At 42.1% G+C, this 19,358-nt stretch overlaps 1 protein-coding gene across 9 annotated transcripts in view; it reads right to left on the reverse strand.

The window, feature by feature from the left end:
- ENOX1 (ecto-NOX disulfide-thiol exchanger 1) overlaps positions 1 to 17,582 on the reverse strand; it is a 363,111-nt gene extending 345,529 nt beyond the window's left edge. For 5 of the 9 annotated variants that reach the window (XM_031615825.2, XM_031615822.2, XM_090131437.1 and 2 more), the window contains exon 1: positions 17,189 to 17,580. The gene's annotated coding sequence lies outside the window, so the exon portion shown is untranslated. Of the gene's footprint in view, positions 1 to 16,292; positions 17,125 to 17,184 lie in introns of those variants that run through there. The other 4 variants (XM_090131434.1, XM_090131441.1, XM_090131472.1 and 1 more) reach the window with 3 other exon arrangements.
- Between the last annotated feature and the right edge of the window lie 1,776 nt (positions 17,583 to 19,358).

Below are 19,358 nucleotides of genomic sequence, written 5' to 3' on the forward strand. Positions count from 1 at the left end.
AATGCCACCATGATAACACCAGCTTTCAGTGGTGAATAGAACATACCCAGCCTTGTTTGCTACAGAGGATCATGCCATCCAAGTGCAGGCAGCAGCATTTATTGAGAAATTCACTGAAAGATAACAACTGATTTAAAAGGGGGTTGTGTTAAGTTTAGGTAAGGAGCAACTTCACAGATTATTTTCAATTACTGAGATAAAATCATAGCTTCTCCCCAGATAAAAAAGTTATTTTTCTATATACTACACAGAGCATATGAAAGCTTTAAGAATAGTCTGATTTCACAAACAGTATCAGCCTCCTACTAATACTTCTTAACACTGTTTTTCCCTCCCTCAAGTCGTTTTTCCAATTATTTTCAACATTTTCTTTGATCGATTAATAAAAAGCAGTTTTCCTGCTGCAGATAACAGGTTACAGAATTCTCTTTTGCTTTGAATAGGTTTACCCCGCTCTCAAGAATACCAATTTTTTGTGGTTGTTTTTGTTTTGTTTTCTTCATTTTCTTTCACCAAACCTGCAGGGTTCTGGCCAAGCATTGACTTTATCTGCAGAGTACTCTTCATTGATTTCAGAGAGCGTGAGAATGACAGCAGGACGTGAGCACTAATTTCCAATCCTCTTAAGCTAGCATGAGGATCTGCAGTTAATAAACCAGAAAGCCTCTAACTTGCATTAAAAAAGAGACGCATATCTGGTAAAAAAAAAAAAAAAAAAAAAAAAGATGTTCAGCTGGAGAAAAGAAGGCTCTGAGGTGATCTGAGAGCGGCTTTTCAGTATCTAAAAGGGCAGCTGTATGAAGGAAGAGTACAGACTCTTGAGTAGGATCTATGGTGACTGGACAAGGGGAAATGGTTTCAAACATAAAGAGGGGAGGTTTAGGTTGGATACAAGGAATAAGTCTTCTACAGTGAGGGTGGTGAGGAACAGGTTGCCCAGAGAGGCAGCAGAGTCCCCATCCCTGAAGAAACCCGAGGTCAGGCTTGACAGGGCTCTGAGTACCTGATAGAGCTGTAGGTGTCCCTGTTCATGGCAGGGGAGTTGGGCTAGATGACCCTTAAAGTTCCCTTCCAGCTCTAAGGACTCTACGATTCTATCTTCAGCTCCTCTAAATTCACTACCAAATGGGTCAGCATCCCTGCTTAACAAGTAACACGCGGCATCCTCAACTGATGCTCAGGGGGATACATCCAGGCTGTCTGCTTTACACATCTCAGTTTGCTGTGACTTAAATTTATAGTTGTAGGGTTCCTGTACACTCAGCAGAGGAATTCACACACCTGGAGCAAGCAATTCAGAGCCCATGGAGCACTATCTATAAACAGTGTAAGCTCATAATTAGGGCAGCTACATTATACACTCAGAGCAAGCCTATGCTGTCCATTCTTCATGCACGCTGTGCATGCAAAACCAAGTCCCTTATCTATTTTAGCCCTACTACCTCATTTAACTACCTAAGAGTAAGTTACTCTTAGTTAAAGAAAGTTTATTATGTTATAAAGTAATAAGTAAGAGAAAGAAATCTGCATATGCAGTATACACATGGTCTTTTTTGGGCAACAGGAGTTAAAGGACAGGATGTATGCAGAAATAAGTGTAAGATTAATCTTCTTCAGCACATAAATCTACAGATACATAATAAACATATATTAGCCCTCCTAGATAAATACTTGAGACACTGATGGAGTTAACAGGTTCCCATCAGACTACCATCAGCCTCATGCTAGCACTATTCAGGGCAGATGGCAGCTCCAGAGTTGTAAGGACTCACTAATGCATTCCATCCATTTTACAAGGTATATTTTATTAGTGCGAGAGAAAATTATTAATAAATTTTATTCCAAACACTACAGACACTGATAAGAAACAGATTTCTTGAAATTGAAACGGGAAAGCTTATATATGGCCCAACAGTGAGTGGCTTAACAGGCTGGGGGAAGAAAAGTAGTGAAACTACTGGTATCTCTATGCCTTGAAGACAAAACCAAAGGTTTTCCACTTGCAAGCCATCAGAAGATTATTGACTGTCCGCCTGCTGTCTTGCACATCAAGCTGTTGCTACAGGAACATTCATTCACTTATATTGCCAAAATGAAGGTCTCTCATATATATATATATATATATATATATATATACACACACATATATGCACAAATCCATTGAAAATAACTCCCTAATCTGCCACCCTTTCATTAGAACTGAAGTGCTCTTCACACACGTAGTACACAAGCATCTTGAATTAGCAGGGAACTATTTTTAAATACATGAAGGCTAAGATACAAAATTAGTTTCATGGGGAATGAGAACCTTAGAGATTATTTACTTTCCCTTAATTACTTTGGCTCACCAGTCATTTAGCTTTCCAGTAGTCCCTATTTCACACTCACATTCTGAATTTAAAGACAGGTGAGTACGTTTTTTGAGATTATGGACCTTAATGCCATAGCCATGTTTCTCAACGTTTGGCCCACACATAACCTACTTAATGGTGCTGTATGCTACAAATACTCCTTTCTTTGGAACAACTGCCTCAAAGTAAGGATAAAAGTAAGCACCTCTGAGCAAGCACATGAGAATTCTGACAACTGTACAAAACTATGCTAGTAGGCGCAGGTAGCCTCTTATGCTACTGATCTCATATAAAGAAAGAAGCATAACAGAGATTAATATTAAAAGAATGTATTTTGAGAGCGAGGATCTCAGGTGACAAGACAGGTTGAGTCCTAAGCCTGAAAGAGAGGCTCAAGTTTTTAAGCCTTGGAATAACAAGAAGTGTGGCCGTACAGCTCTGCTGGGCTACATCCACTAAGCATCTTCATTTCGTGTGACATACACACACATTACTGTCACTTGTACAGAATATAAAAAAGAGAGTTTACAGTAGATGAAAAGGTATTACAGAGGAAGAGCTCATATGGAAAACTTCAAATACCAAATTAAAGGAAAACAAAGATGGAAAATAAGCTCAACAATCTTGTTCCCGTAAAAAGAAATTAATTAGGGATTTTTTGACAGAGCTTCGTAACATAGAAAAGCAGAGAAAGTAAATAGAAAGGATGAAGGAGAAAAGAACAGGGAAGTAATAAAGAGAAGAGGGACGCTGCAAAAAGAAAACAAGTCCAAAATATCACATTAGAGCCCGTTTCACTGGCTAAGGCAGATCACTCCATGTGACAGCTATGGGTTGGTCCTGTCACTGCCAAGCTGGGGGATGTTTTGCCAGAACTTCTCTGCCCCCTCAGGAATAAGACTGAGCTGAAGCAACGCCTGAGTGATTTTCTGCACCTGAGACACCACATACCGTAACAACAACTCCGTGTTTCCAAGATGACTGGTCTTAATGAGAGAATTAAGAGGAGCAAAAGCTGTCAGAGTGTCCCACATGGCAGAATGTACTGCTGCCACCACGTATCTGAAATTACGAGCTCCCTCATTAAGCAGAGTTATCAAACCATTTATTATGTTATAAAGTAATAATTCTATTAGCTGTCAATGAACAATTTATCAGAAAAAATTACAGGCCGTTAAAGCAATTAGCAAAGGGAATTAAATTTAAACTGGAGTTTCTGAAGATTTTCAAGAGAGATTTGATGAGAACGAAGCTTGGGCTTGGGGTCCTGCTTTTCAGCAGCGAATATTGTGCTATTCCAACAAAACAACTGCTGCAGTTCAAAGAAAGAAAGAGACTCTGAAAAGAATTTCTCAAATCACTTATTAGAATATAATGAATATTAACAATAGATAGTACAAATTCTCTCGAGAATTGACTATTGCTGGGTTTTGGATCCCTTCTTCTAGGCTGCTAAGGTTGCTAGGGAATTTCACAGTTAATGGTGTATTTCCATATGAATGTTTGAAGAAGGGGGAAGGGTTCGCAAAACTGAATCTTAAGCATAGAGTTTTCTTTGTGCTCTTGAGAAAAAACTCTGATGTTCTTATAAAGCTGAAATAAGACACTCTTTCAAACGTACTTACACATTAAAGATTTTTTTGAGGAAAAAAAGAAGGTCTTTGGAAATCTGTCAAGAGTCACTGTGAGGAAGAGCTTGCTATGGGCAGCAGTAACACATCAGACTTCCCATTAGACACACCCAAAGGGCAACGAAAGGTCTACATAACATAGCAGCTGTATTTTGCTTTGATGGTAAAAAGCAAGATATATTTTGTTTAAAAACAGATTATATGTACATTTTTCACAGACCATTTGGAAAGCACATTGCTGTGGGCTTCCCAGTGACAAATATACAGAGACAGCAGCAAGTGACAACATGCTTTGTACTCCTTGACATGGATGAAGGAATTCAGTTCAACTTTTCTGATTTTTTTTTTCTTCTGGAAAAAGAAATGCCTAAGAAAAATCTTTTTAGCCCAGCTTCCCGAGAAAAAAGCTTAAAGGATAACTTTGTCATTCCCTGCATCTACATCTATTTCCTCTCTTCTCCTTGGTACGTTTTGGTGTCACTGGTTGACATCAATGAAAACTGAAAGGCAGAATCCTTCATTTTTATGAAAATAAGTGGCTGAACAGGAGGGGGGGAAAATAGCTAACAACCTTAATTTGAATGCTGGGTACTCAGTTTTCTAATAGAAAATCCTCAGAGGAATCTCCACTGAAAAAGAACCTGCAGTGAACAGGGCAAAAGCCAGCTCCACATTTACACCCCCACCATTCAGCTGTTTGTTCTTACCCTCCTCCAGAATGCAAAACATCATCCCAACTCAGGCAACTCTTATTTAGACAATATACAGTAAATAGACATACACTGTCATTAGCCACTACTGTGACAGCTGATCTTCACACCACAGTATTATCCTAATAAACTGTTCCTAAGCCCCAGGGTCTCTGTTCTCACACAACTGACCTGCAGCTGGTCACCCTGGCAGGATCTTACACAAAGCATGACAAGCACAGGGGTTATATCAGTTAATTGCACAGTGGCTGCAGAGTACAGTGCTTTCTTCCATTCAGCAATGTGGTTTTTCTCTACCAACGAAAACAATTGGAGTTGCACTAATTCAAGTTAATGATAGAACAGCATATCTGGATAACTCTTATCATTAGTTAATGTTAGCACCACATGAGCTTGTCTGTGTGGTATTTGACAGCGAAATTCAAGTTAAACAACCTCCTCCAGAATGAAGACTGTATTGGATTAATTAGGTAACTTGCTAGACATTTAGAAAATGAAGATGAATATCCCTTTTATAACCATACTAAAATCCTAAGAAATAAGAACCAGATTGTAATCTGTTATTGTAGTGTAAATCATGAATAACCCCACAGTCTGAATTACTCGAGATTTAAATTATTGGAGACCATAATCTAGCCCCATAGATCTTAACAGAACACTTGACTTATTACTCACATAAAAAGAACTCAATTTCCATCAACATGTAATGCACAGGAACCAATTGGTTTCCTGGCAGAGTTCAACATTCTCCACCAAAAAAAGTCTGCTTATTCTTGTACTCCTACCATCTTCAGTTATTTTTATTGATCTGCATGCTACTTCTGTTCTTAACTATTGAGTGAAAGTCAGGAGAAAGGCAGATACTGGCATCCATTTCTCAGTGTCTTCACCACACATTTCCTAGAATGCAGACAACTTTCTTCCTCCAACCAAAGACAGCACAACTGGAAGTACTCCAACAAGTCCATGACGACTTTACTACGCAAAACACAAACCACACGCTACTGAATTCATTTTGTTACAAGATTATTCCTCCAACATGGTCTAAAGCATGCAATTCTGAAAACACACAGAAGTGTAGTAACAATCGTCTAAGTAGTCTGGCCTAGCACTCCTACAGTTTAATTTCAGTTGTGCTTTAACCACGTGGGCTATGTCTACAAAAGCACTTTGAAGAGAGGTTGGTTTTACTCTGTCTAAGCTTCCTGGTGTTTCTGTACCACCCAGGGCTGAACCTTATGTTAGCAAGGGATCGTGCACAAAGAAGTGAACTTATCTATATGTTTCAAGCCTAACTGCACAACATGGCAAAGTGTTCAACACTGGTCTTGGCAGGAATGAAAATATTTTCAAACCTGAAACTTATCCATGTTCAACTGCCAGCATCTCCTATATCTTGACTGCTACATTATCCATTATTCTGACATAAAGAGGGATAACAGACTGACCATCTGGATTCCAGTTTAACTTGTGAACCTTCCAACTATTCCATTTCCTTTTATCCCACTTACTGTAGTACCTGGTGAGAATCACAGACAAACAGTGCTGAAACAGCTACACAGCAGGGGCAGCTGCCTCCTTTAAAGATAATACGGTTGTATCTACGTATTTTATGAGACCTCAACTGATATAGGTCCCAGAACGTTCACATAATCTTTTCCAGTACCCTGCAGCATCCTTGCTGCACTACAATTTTTTTTAATGAACTTGTTTATTCTTGTAACATATGCAGCCTATTACTCTTACTGTACTTATTGTGCGTATTATAAACAGACAGTTTTTTCCCTCATATGCCAGAGTTCTTCCTGATCTCCATCTTCATTCAAAGCATTAATTTCTGCAGTTTCTATAGCTGCTGAAGACTCCTTTAATTCTTTTTTTTTCCTCAAATATTTAGTGTTATTTATTTGCAAAATAAGGGAAGAAAATTTCCTCTTGAGCTGGAGGCTGTAGTTGGTCACAGCCCCTCTGAAACCATCATTGGTTCCCTTCCTAAGATTATGGATTCCCCGGGGATTATCTTGCTGTATAAAATTTATACAGAACTCCTGCTCAATTTCAATCCTGAATACAATTTTATTATTGAGAACCACGGAGTGGAGGTTAAAAAAAAAAAAAAAAAAAAAAAGCAAGATCTTTCTTCTCAGAGGACAACCAGGAGTAACTGAAGGCACATAAACACTCTTTACTCCAACCAACTCTTAACTACAGTGACTGTTCTTTCTCACCAAGAATGAACTCAGCATTGGAATAAACCTACTTCAGCAGTTCTCATTTCATTTTGCTTCTGCAGCTGTTAGTTCCTGAGGTGCTTGCAGAACACCTTGTCGTACAGCCATTCCATGGGATTCCTTGGGAGACATGACTTATAGTTGGCATTTTCCCTTGCATGGATGCTTACAGCCACTCTCTGAACGTTTCTCATATTCAGTGAGCCACCGTGCATTCACATAAGTGCTGTTTATTTCAGGTTTGGGGTTTTAGTTCTGCATTTCCTTTTCTTCTATTGAACACTGAATTAGTGAATTTAAATCTCTTTAAAAGGGCAATACGTGGAGGCTTGTGTATCACCCTATATTTGCTTATTTGTGTTATGCTGACAATGATGTTACCACAAAAGAAAGTCTCTCATCAAGTGCTAGGTCTTCATTTTCCCAGCATTCGTGATATGAGTGGCCACTGCTCTTTGCCCTCCCTGATAACAAATTGATTCCTCTAGAATGAAGCGATGTTGAAGAGCCCCTGAAACAGTAAGAGCACTGACTTCAGTGCTCACCACTATATATAGCTCACACTATATTTCAGTGATGACAGGGGTGTCAAAGCATCTCATCTTGACGATGACCAAATTCAGTGTTCTCTTCCCATTCAATATTCAGTTCCATCTGGCAGCTATTTGACACTGAAGAACCAAAAGAAATAGATTTTCTGCATGATTTCAAGATGACCACCGTCTAGCTACTCTTACAGCTCTTACACTTTTGATACAGAAGAATTGCTTGATTACATTGTTGTTTGACCGTGTCACACTATTACCTTTATTCTCGGGTAACATGAGCTGGAAAAAAATATTACTCTTATCCATCCCATTTTATTTGTAGTAGACAGTACCAAGCACAATCGACTTTATTATCAAAGAAAAGGTAAACCTAGATGCAAGCTTGGCAGTCTCATCCTATATAAAGCTGCACCAGCAGAAGTGCTGCTGCTCCCAGGTTGAGGCCCAATCTGATTGCACAGTGCTCCATTTGCTTCCTTCTCACCACTACCCATGGAGAGCAGATTACACTAAGCAGCTACTCCGTTCTTTCACTGTCAGTGAGACTTCTCTTTCCCCAGAGACTTTATGCAGTTACATAATCTCACTTAATACTTTCCAAGAAGCATAAAAAGAGATTCCATTTTTTCAACCTTTTATTTTAAAAAAATAAAATAGTTGGTAGTTTCCTTCCCATACAGAAATTGCAGCCACCTTGTATTATGCAAAGAAAACAATAAAAGTTTTCCATTACCTATGTTCTACAAAATTATATGGAAGTTCAACAAATGCAAAATGGAAAATAAAACTCCAAAACTCAACTAATGACACACATACTGCAGCTGGTTTCACACATTTTCTGCAGTAGTATTAACCTTGTTTACAGAACTGGCAAGCAACCAGATAACTAAGTAGATAGGCAACAGTACACCCAGCCTTTCACCTGCAGTGTGTCAGCTCAAGTTGAGCCCAGCTCCTTCTAGGAACTGGAAACATGTGCTCCCTCACAAATTGTCAGTGAAATAAAATGGTAATTCCTATCTGCTTCAAACAAAATTGGAGATAACACTGCAGAAGAAAAGTCATCAGCATAAACAGCATTTCCTCCATGTTAGGATATGAATAACCTTGAACCAAAAACTGACCAAGGGCTCTTTCATTTGTTAAAACGATATTCAGCTGAGAGATGCTCGTCTTAGGCAAACTAATGGAAAGGCAACAGAAAGAGGATTTTAAAATCGAACTTATTTTCCAGCTGCTTTATGTCTTCAGCTCTCATATGAAGCAGCCTGCCAAAAACACCTCTGTTTACACTCCACCTGAAGACTCTGGGAGCCAGATGCACACATGCAGAGGAGGCAGGAGGATGTATGAATAGAGCACCCTTTTACTGCCAGTGAATCCACAGAGAGTGCTTGCTCACGTCCAGCTGCCTGCCATCCTTATCTGCCAACAGAGGACCATAAACATACACTTTTTGATGCATCTATAACTGTACTACCAGGGTTGTGATCTCATCGGATTTCACTGCTAAGCAAGGGTCACACCTCCAAGGAAAACTCTCAATAAACTAAGTGGCTCACTTAGTCAGTGCTGAAGCAATGCCAACATCCATCGTAAGTCATCAGAAGAGATTAAGCCATGGATCTTTGCCACCAAACTGTAAGGCTGTACTGCTGCAGACTGTGAGCGAAGTGCTTGCGTCACTTAGTAGCAACAGCAAGCTCTTTCTCTACACGCACAGGAGCTACTAAATTAGGATATTACATAGCAACATTCTAGGGAGCGATCCGCCACTTTCAGATGAAACAAAGTTATTTGTCATTGCTGAAAGTCCTCTTGACTCTTCTTACAAGGGCACAAGCATCCGCACCTCTTCAACGAGCGTGCTCTCACTCTGGTTATTGCATTCCACCTCCCTACGTTCACCTCGTGCCTTTATCAGCTACTTCCATTTCATTTTTTCTTTGCTTCTCTGTCAAAATGCTTGCTAACAGGTATGATTGGGTCCAAAAAGAGTTGTAAAAAACAGTGTCAGACCCTCACTATATTTTACCCCCAACGCAGCTGTTACGTACTGAAACTTATTCTACACTGTGTGTAGGGCACAAACCCCTTTAAAGTCTACATAAATCAAACCTGTCATACTAAAATAGTTCCATGTCATTCACTGTGGCCACAGAGGAACTGTTGTTCATCATTTGATGAAAAGCTCACATCCTAAACATTTAAACATTTAACTATGTTAAATGTACTTGTGTAAAAATCACCAGCATATTAAAGTCTCATTTAAAATAACTCCAAAAATAAAGATCTAGGGAAGGAAAAAGGAAGGAAAAAGGAAGGAAAAAGGAAGGAAAAAGGAAGGAAAAAGGAAGGAAAAAGGAAGGAAAAAGGAAGGAAAAAGGAAGGAAAAAGGAAGGAAAAAGGAAGGAAAAAGGAAGGAAAAAGGAAGGAAAAAGGAAGGAAAAAGGAAGGAAAAAGGAAGGAAAAAGGAAGGAAAAAGGAAGGAAAAAGGAAGGAAAAAGGAAGGAAAAGGAAGGAAAAGGAAGGAAAAGGAAGGAAAAGGAAGGAAAAAGGCAGTTGCTGACCTAGGTTTTTTGTGCAAAATAAACAGGCAGAATACTAGTGTCGCACTTATGCAGCATATTTCATCCTAAAGGATTCCATCCAACAAGTTTCATCTTAGACACATTTCCAAGGAAGAGCATTATTAACATGCACACGTAATACTAAGTAGTCAATCTATCCAGTTCCACCATCTTCAACTACCTAGTTTTATCCACTTGACTGCATGAGTTCTATTAGTCTACCATAAAGTAGATTCCATCCATCAGAAGATCCCATCCATCAGAAACTGCCCGTCCAGCATCAACAATGCATTGGCAACAACTGAAGTGCGAATCCTTTCTTTCTGCCCAATTGAATCTCTCTCCAGTTTCAGTCAACCTCTTCTCAGACCTCCATCACCACCATCCAAGCCCTCAGATACAAAGTCCAGAAAGGGCTGAAACTGCCTTACATGTCAAAGGGTTTTTAAGCAATAACATGTGGCATATTGGGAGTGCACTGTCTACAGAGCATTTTTCCCCATACACAGGAAATCTAGGGAAAACTTACGCCTGGTTTCTACACACTCAGCACATCCCTTCCCTCCACATAAGTTGTTTAAACCAAAGATCAGTCTCACTAACCAGCTGTAGCCCATACCATTTGAGTATGGTATTAATACAAAATTGCTGATTTAGTCATTATCAAACATGGAAGGCTTACTCCAAATCACCTGGTTTTAACTTCTGATTATGAAAATAGGCCTTGGTTAATCAATCAGCTATCAGGTATCCAAAAACGTGGCAGAAGGAAATTTACCTTCTCCTCTGCAATTTGTACAGCTTTTGGAAAAAGTCACCTGGACTTACACCACACACAGACCATCCAGATCACCAGGAAGCACCATGATGAGAGAGCATGATGGGGATAGAGGCAGGGGAGCAGTGGGAGAAAGACACAAAGAGATGATTAGCGGACAGTACTTCTTCATCATTACCTGATGGCAGTAAGATTCATTACATTATCAAATAAAATTCTGCAGAAGCTGTCACTTATGTGCTCTATACACCTCCCTGGGATGCCCATTGTTTTCAAAGGGGGGGGGGGGGGGGGGAAGAAGAAAAAAACAGAACTTTAAAAACGGTCATTTACTAGAAAATCTTCTAGCTGATTGTTGAATATCCATCGTCCCAACATCAGCTCAACATGAGCCCATATGATGACCCTGTTTTGAGTCCTTTATTTATAATCACATAAAACCCAACTGTCTTGACACTGAAAATTGCCTTGCCAAAGGAAACATTCCAGAATGAAAAAAAAATTAAGTCAAGGATGGCTGGTCCAAGATCTGATCTAGTTTCTGTCGTAACCTTTATCTCAAACTAGAGCAAAACAGAGACATGAAAAAGTACTGTTAGATCTTGCACTCCAATATCTTCAAAATGCAGAATTGCTTCCTCTAGCACGTTTGTTAGTCACTTACAAAAATGACTTGCCTTTAAAACTCTAACTGCAAACATCTGAAGGAGGTACTCTCACAACACCTGGTCTAATATAGACTCTAATACATTTTCTTATTGTGAAGTTTTTGCCCAAAATTCATCTTAAGCTTTTACTTCCTTTACTGTACGAAGAGGTTGGTGAGACACTGGAACACACTTCCCAGAGAAGCTGTAGATGCTCTGTCACTGAAAGTATTCACAGCTGGGTTGGATGAGACTTTGAGCAACCTAATCTAGTGGAAGATGTCCTTGCCCACTGCAGGGAGGTGGGGTTAGATGGCCAAATCATTCTATGATTCTATTATCTAAGGTAATGTACTGAAAAACTAGATTTCTTTGAAATTTTTCAAGTGTATTACAGTCAGTGTCACTTACCAACCTCTATATTGAGTGCCAGGCTAAATATATAACTGTTTCTGAATATTTCACATCCAGCTGGTTTCTCCAGACACCTGAGCATTTTGTTGCTCTTCTTTGAGATCCACTGAATTTGTCAATAAATTTCTGTTGATATGATACTGGGTTTTCAGATGTGTTCATTGAAGATCAGTGCAGAAAGGACTCCTTTCAGTAGTCAGTTCAACCATAAACTGTGCTGTTCCTTAATCATGCTGCAAAACCATGTATTATTACTTCCTGCTGGGTCTTAATTTTAGATTACTTCCAGCAATGCTGTTATCCATCAGTAAATTCCTAATCTGAAACCTCCTGCCTCATGAACTTGCCTTTTCCCAGATTTTGTTCCCTTTGCTCTGCTATCCGGTAACAATTCTACACAAGTTCTGTTTACTCTATAACAAAGACATCAGTTCCAAAGGTTATAGGTTTTGTTTGAGGCCCCTACTCAACAAAGCATTTAATTACATGCCTAACTTTAACCACATGCTTACATCCAATTGATCTCAGCAAGCAGAGATGAGCTTAAGAATATGCTGAGGGAAAAAAAAAAAAATGAATAAATAAGGCAAGCAAGTCAATGTTTTGCTGAACCAAATCCTCAGTTTCTGTAATCACATGGATTATATATTTTCCATATCTGGCAAGAATTGACAGCTTACTGCTTTCACGTTACCAGATTGTAAAAATGAAGCTTCAATAGAGACCAAAAATGATATAATGTTTTTGCTCCTTTATTTCCAAATAAATACTTTGGTAAATATCCAACAGTACGACAGTCATTAAGCCTATATGATTTAAACATGCAGTCAGTAACTGTATGTTCTTGTTGCTGTGGTACCCTCTAAAAAATAAATAAATAAATAAATAAATAAATAAATAAATAACAGCCCTGTAAAAAATAATAAAATTGAAAGGACTACAGTACGTGCATCTCAGTAAGATGAGCAGCATGTTCCCTGCTAGCTCATTAGCTGCTGCCATCATTGCATAGTTAAGTGGAGAAAACAAAACTGTCAATTTCGTAATTCATTTCTACCCAAAGCATCTAAACAAAATTGACTTAACTCATTGTTCCAAGAAGAATTTAGGAGGGATAAGTGGCAAGAAGGCACAAAAGCACTACCCCTTGGTTTCAGTTACGGGTTGACTGCTTCCACCAGTTCCCAACCCACTTGACAGCAGATGTCAAATTTTACACTTATCACTACCAAGAAATGCAGTTGGCATAACAGGAATTTCACATAGAGCATATAAAATCACTTCCAAATGTCTTCCATTGTTTATATGCAGCCTACTTCACAAACTCTCTCTCTCCATTTTTGTTTTGTTTTGCTCTGTTTGTTTGTACTTGTTTTCTTTGCCTTCCACCATTCTGCTGCCTGGTAAATACAGGTGGAAGCTACATGGGATTGCAGTGAGGCAGTGTACCAAGTTCAACCTGCAGAGTACCTAACTGAGATTCTAGGTTTGGGAGGAGTGCCACAAGAGAAAGAAATAGCATGGAAAAATTGGAAAAATGTCTACTTCCTTCCCAACCGTAAAACCTTCTAAAATTCAACTAATGTGCTCACTACTAAACTGTCAATGCATGCTATGGCACTAAAAAAATGTTGATTCCAAACATCTATAAGAAAGTAGCTGCTCATTGATATTTATCAGGATTAGAGTATTCTCTGACCATTGCATTTCAACTCCTGTTTTTTTTATTGAAGTAGTATTTCAAAGAATCATTGAGCTGTTTCAATCGGAAGAGACACTTAAAGGTCACCTAGTCTGTTTGTTGTGACACTTTCATACCTGAGTACATGTTACACACCAGAAAAAAAAAAAAAAAACTCTACAGGCCATATGAGTAATCATACCTACTGGATCTCTTAAATAACACTGTGAGCTCCAAAAATCACTCAGAGAACACAGCTCACCTAGGACAAACACTAATTGTTTGCTTTTGCATACACGACTATGTTTGCTGTTTCCCCTACAGCAAATATTTCTCACAATTTTTGGGTTTCCGAGATGGAAATGATACCTTTGCTGTCAGGAATTCAGGGGTGCAGCCAACAGGAAAACCACCACTGTGTTCATTCTACCTGATACCTAAGACTTGTAGGTAAAATTCTGCCGACAGCTTGCAGCCACTTAGAATATAGAATCACTATAGAATCACGGTTTGGGTTTGGAAGGGACCTTCAAGATCATCTAGCTCCAACCCCCCTGCTATAAAGGAAGTACAGGAGGTGAAGGTGCAAGTACTCCCCTGCACTGCTGTACATTTGCCCACCTCCTCTCCGTGCTGCAGTTGGGTCTCTCCAGCAGCTTCCCCAGCACTAACACCTGCTGGAAAGCCAAAACCTGATAGGCAGTAAGTACAGACACAGGGTTACATCCACCGCCTGCACTAATGGATTTTCTCGGATAGATGGCAGTGCACAAAGTGCATCTGAGATTGGTCCAGGGTCGAGATTCCATTTCAGCGCTCAGAGACTAACCAAGGGAATTACCGCATTATCAAAAGCACTTTAAGAAAGATCGCGGCTTAGAACCCATTCCTGCTGCACTGTGATAGCTCCAGCTCTTTTAAGGGGTGAACTGGGTGCCAAGAGCGTAGAAGTGGCAAGAGCAGCACTTGGGATTTTACTTCCCATTCCCGTGGGTGGCAAAGAATTTGATTTTAATCCATTCTAACAAGTGCGGTTTTAAAACACAAAGCTAAAAGACAATTAACCAGACAAAGTCCAAGACACTGCATACCGGGCACAGCAAAGGATAAAACTGATTTTCAAGGATCTGTAATCGCATGGATTTAGAAATACTCCAGCAATAATAAGGGTATTTCAAATCACTCGTATTGGCAGAAAAAAAACTCCACAGATATCAGTTATTTTGAGCCCTCCTCACTCTAACAGACACAGCTACCAAGCAAAGAAAGCAGAGTGGCATTTTAACCATGTAACTGCATGTACACTGGCAAGTTCCCTTCTCACAAAAGGGGGATGTTAGCAAAGCAGCTGAAACAAATGGGACAAATCTGATGGCGTGGCTGGTAGCTCTGTGCCGACTTCAGGGTGCCGACATCCAGCTCTCGTGATGTGGAAGCATCCACCACCGTTTTGTTTTCTGTTCACAGTAGGGGGTTGCTAGGAAACAAAATACTATTGTCTGATTTCATGATCTATTGCCTGCTTTGCCTGGCAATAGTGTCTTCTAAAGCTATTACGGGTTTATTTTACATAGGACAGAGATTAAGACCGGTATTAAAACACACACACACACACACACACACACACTGAGATATGAACAATAAAAACACTTCAAAATTTAAGGTAAATATTCCAGACCAAGGAAGACAAACTATCCTGAGGAGAAATGAACTCTAGCAGCCCAGTTGTATTTATATACATACACTCTCCCACGTGCATCAGCGCTCCCTGACTGTACCTATAGTTCTGTGGACTTGCCACAGACTCTGGCTTCTGAGGACACAAAGCATTCCCTTACTACTCCAGAGCTACAGTAGGCTGCAAGTTCTGTAAATACCACACACTGCAGAACGCCCGGTGCCACCAAGCACACACAGGGGAGGGAGGGAGGCATCGTGTCCAGAATTCAGCTGGGGGCTGTTCTGGTGCCTTCATTTCTTTGTATCATTGCTTTTATATACGTGGACGTGGCGAAGAGTCTGAGCCGATTCCTTTCCCTCCTCTTAACCCCCTCCCCAGCCCCCACACTTTGTTTGGCTCTAACACCAATAAATAAATAAGAGCGTCAGGAGAAAAGATCTAGAACTGAAAGCCACGATCACCAATTTCACACACACTTGTATATATAATTACAGTAAGACATCTTTGTGAAGCAAGGGAATGAAGCATTTCTAGGACCAAACCAATGTGGGTGCCTAGAAAGGTACCTTAGTAGCACGAGATGGGACCTTACCACCAAAACCACAACAGTCATACTTAAAGGGATGAAGGGGCTTCTGTACAATGCATTACAGGAAAAGGTTTGACATAAGAGCTGCAGAGCACTTAATACTCCTGCGTGCATATCTAAAATGTTGCACCGTGCACAACATGCACTATTTCAAAGTCCTTTCAACTTATTTATTAACGTCTATGAATTTTATCATTCTCTTCTAAATTCCATGGGAAAAAGAAAAATAACAGTGAAGGTGGTGTACTGCAAAAGGCATCAAAGCTTTTGACGTGTTACAGCAGAACTTCCAGTGAGGGATGGAAGAAAGTAATAACAAGGCAAATCCACAGTCCATGGGAAGGATGGACTTGCTTCCTTGCCCTGAATTTACCGGGACCGCAGCCTTCTTCCCCAGCACCAGCCTTCCAAAAACCACATTTAAAATTAAAGAGCACAACGCGAGGCAGCTTTTTCCATACCAGACAACAGGCAGCCACCTCTCCGAGGAGCTTCAAGGAACAAGAAAAGGACTCGACCCGCAGCCGACACCGCTCCCAGCCGGGTGGGACGGCTCTCCCACCAGCGAGCTCCTACGGCTGCCGCTCCCGCTGCCGGCACTCCCCGTCCCTCCCCGGCGGGATGTTGTCACCTCCCGGCTGCGACAGCTTCACTGTTTTAGGGCACTCTCTCAGAGACCGGAGGGAAAGAGGAAGAGAGCGACGGGACGACCACCTCCTGACAGCCACCCAGCTGTCAGCCGAAGCTAAGGACCCACGCAGCCAGATGGGGAGGGGATGGGGGAGTTAGGGTTAGGGCGTACAGAATCACAGCCTCCGTTGCAAATGGAGGGGATGGACTGGGAGGAGGGGGAGGGGGCTGCCCCGGGATCTCTCTACCCGGTGGAACTCCCGTCCTCCGTTCCGCTGCAGCGACGGCAGCCGCAATTAAAAATAAATAAATAAACCGAATAATAAATAAATAAATAAATAGCCCGCTAGCGGAGAAGGGAGAAGAAGAAGAAGAAGAAGAAGAAAAATTAAATAAATCAAATAAATAAAACCACACGAACAAACCACAACACAAAAACAACACCCTACGACAGGCGGACCCCGAACAACAACAACAACAACACCAACACCACCACTAGCCGGGCACCCAGGAGAGCAAACTTTCTGACTCTCCGGGGAAGGAGAGAAGGAGGGAGGGAAGAAGGGAGCGCGGTGGCCGGCAGCGCTGCGGGGGCGCGGCGGGCGGGGGCGGCGCACAGCCCCGCAGCTCCGGGAACGGAACGGAGCGGTACCGGCTGCCTCTAGCGGGGTCGGGGCAACACGGCTCTCCCCCGGCCCTCCTCTCCCCATCCCCGTTCCGTACCTACCGCTGCCGGTGCGCGGCCGCGGAGCAGCGGAGCCGCCGCCGCCTCCTCCTCCTCCTCCTCCTCCTCGTTCTCCTCCTTCTTCTTCTCCTCCTCCTCCCTGGGCCGGCGGCGCTGCGGCGGGCGAAGGACGCCCCGCGGCGGTGGGGAGAGCGGGGACGGCGGCGCGGGGTGCCGAGAGGCGGCGGCCGCTGCTGCACGCAGAGACGCGCGCACACACACAGCGCCGTGCCTCCGTGCCTGTATGTGTGTGTATGTGTGTGTGTGTGCCGGGGAGGGATGCTGCAAGGGAGCGAGGGAAAATTCTCCCCTCCTAGCAAAGCCGCCGACAAATGGCAAGGCAGGTGTGCAGGGGAGGAGAGACTCCCGGAGGAGCAGCGGGAGGAGGAGGAAAAAAGAAGGAGTGGGCGGTGAGGAGGGCGGGAAGCACAGAGCACGACGGTGGGGAGAGGTCCCCCTGCGGGGCCGGGGACAGGTGTCCAGCCTGGCAGAGAGCCGGCTGAGGGCTGTACTCTAATCCGCTGTGCTCTCAGCGCTAAGAACTGCCCATTTTCCATGGGATTGGGGTTTCTGTCGGGATCCTCCTGTCAGCAGGGCTCCCATTTGGCTGTGGTTCCAAACTAGAACGCTTTACGGAGAACCCTTGCTAGAGGGCTGCTTTTGTGTCCCAGGCAGGTGACAATCGAGCCGTCTCTTTATGCAGCATGGCAGGAGTGCGTGGCCTCGCCTTCCCCTGTTCCTTCCCCATCACACATCCCAGGAAGGGATGCTGGGTTCAGAGGGTCCAGCAGAAGCTGCCCCAGTGCCAAGCAGTGCTGCTGGAGTTGCCCGATGCCTCACTCAGCTTTGAAGCTGAACCAGAAGGTGTTTGCCAGTCTGAACTCTGCTGTTTAAATGGGAGAAGCCTGTTCTCCTCCCTGCCCGAATCACCCGAATCACCATGTAGGGCTGCTGCAAACAGCCCCATTCTGCTGAGCAGGTGGCCGTGATTTAGTGCTGGAGAAGGCCATTGTATGCCCATTTATATTGAATTTCAGCACACTTCTGGGTGACAATCAGTTGGTACGTGAAAAGTGGCTGTGGCTGAAGGGTGGAAACTAACATCAGGTATTAAATATTGCACAAGGCAGCTATGAATTCTAGTAGCAGGAAGAAAAGCTGATAGAAAAGTCTCCAGCCTCTGCTTTTGCGGGCTTTTTTTCCACAGTACTTTTTGCACCAATGTGGCACTGAGCTGCACCCACAGGTACTGGGCTAATGATGTGTGCTTACCAGCCCATCACTCCAGGTTTACCAGCAAACACACTTATGCAACAGAAGCAATTTCCACACCACTGCCTCCATCTGATCGAAGCAATGCTGGCGTTCTTCGCCTCCGTGTGCAGCTTTTTCCCCCTGGCTGGCAGGGTTGGTGTCACAGCTTCACTTTGAGAAGTGACGACAAACAGCACTGACACAAATTACACCAAGGAACACAAGGACAAGCATGTAGAGGACAAAATGTGGGAATTAATGTGCTGCTTTAGGTAAATGTTAACTACCTCTGCTGGGGAGCAGGAGCCACTCCTCACCCAGTGGTGCAGATGTAGATCTCTCATTTCTTGGTGGGTTTTGCTTTGCTTTTCAGCTATGGTACAGACAGATATACGAAGGAAAAATTGCTGGGGGCATCTCTGTTCCATGTAGCCCTGATGAAAGTGAGGCATACTTATAACTTGGGCATCCTCTTCTGTGCTATAGAGGAAAACACCTCTATTCTGTCTTTTAAAGCACAGGCCCATTCCTTCGTAAGCCAGCAACCACTTTTGAAAAGCATACATGGAGAAGTTCATGCACAGCTTACACTTCAACTTTAATGTAAACTGGTTTGTGAAATCAAGGGCTGGTTCATAAATCACGTCACCTCCACTCTCCAAATGTATTTCTTAACTTTGTTGTCTTTATTTGTTGTCTTTATCTGTGTTGAATTTTCTTCTTCATCTCTTTTTGAGATGGAATGTGGCTGACCTGACCCCAAAGATGTTATGGTCTAATTTTTTAATAACTGAAGGATTTACTATATATTTTTTTTTGTCATTAAAAAAAAAAAAAAAAAAAAAAAGGCTTATTTTAGCTGTCTCGTAAGCACACATTGTAACCAAGGAATTCAATAGGAGCTGCCCAGACATCTCTG

Source organism: Phasianus colchicus, chromosome 1 (genome assembly GCF_987193195.1).
Source record: "Phasianus colchicus chromosome 1, bPhaCol1.hap1.1, whole genome shotgun sequence".
NCBI lineage: Eukaryota > Metazoa > Chordata > Aves > Galliformes > Phasianidae > Phasianus > Phasianus colchicus.